We start from the raw sequence: 1,231 nt of genomic DNA, 5'->3' as shown, positions 1-1,231 counted from the left end.
ACCAATGGTTAGGGTGTGACAACCTAATCTCTTTCATGGTCGTAGTATTGTTTAAGTGATGAATATAAGTGTTTATGATTCTACCATTTTAGGATATACACTAAAAGGAGGATTTCAGACCTTGGTGTTTGGGGTTAACCAAAGTAAAACATAATAACTTGTTTAAGTAGTTCAAACTCAAAAAGAAGATGAGAAATATGTTTCCATATTTAAAACGATCTTGTCTCCTCAAGAATTTGTTAATATTTAGTTGTATGTTTATTATGTGTACTTGTTCATATTCACATTCAAACCAACCAAAATATGTTTAAACCATTATTTGTGCTTTGACATGTTTACATGATTTATTTTACAAGGCAATTCCTTGTGGTTCGACATAACCCTATACTATACTACAATTGAATCTTCAAAGAGGTGTAAATTGTAAAATAGTAAAGTGTCATCAATAAATTTATTTGTTGAAAACACCTTTTAATATACAAAAGTGATGAAACTAACTTACTAACATTTATTTATTTTTATAAACATTCCACCATTTATTTATTCTTTAACAACATTCCTTAAGGAAGAAGTTTGGTTTGTTAATAAAATGAACCTAAAAGGGAGTAAATAAATAAAAGGTCATTTAAATTTATTATTATTTTATGCTTTAATTATTTATTTCTATCTAACAACTAACTATTCATCACTTTTATATATTAGAATACCATTAAACCGGTGTTGGAATTTATTCAAAGGTACTTAATAATTATGTAATAGGTAATTGCTTCGATACCATTATACCGACGTTAGCATTTATTCTAACAAATCTGAGATGGGGCAAAGAAGGAATGACTTATTCACATGATTATTAAGAAAGTAAGTTGTAACTGGAATATTCTTGAAACCATTATACCGGCGTTGGAATTTATTTCAACAAAGCCGAGATGGCGAACAAAGAATAAAACCGAGTTCTCTTACTTACAAAAGGAACATAACGAAAATGAGAGTATTAATCTTTCAACAAATTGACACTGTTGTCAGGACGATTTGTTGAGAGGAGAAAAATCCCAACTAAAATAAAAAACATCGAATAACACTTTCAACAAATTGGCGTCGCTGCCGGGGAATTGCTTTAATAATAGAACATTTCATATTTATATGTCATTCATCAAATAATTGTGCATAAACTTATTTTTGCTTTTGTACAAATTATTTTTGACTTTGTACAAAAATGTGAATTATTAAATAT

Source organism: Lupinus angustifolius, chromosome LG06, assembly GCF_001865875.1.
Source record: "Lupinus angustifolius cultivar Tanjil chromosome LG06, LupAngTanjil_v1.0, whole genome shotgun sequence".
Lineage (NCBI taxonomy): Eukaryota > Viridiplantae > Streptophyta > Magnoliopsida > Fabales > Fabaceae > Lupinus > Lupinus angustifolius.
The sequence above is the reverse complement of the archived record's forward strand: the minus strand, read 5'-3'. Positions refer to the sequence as shown.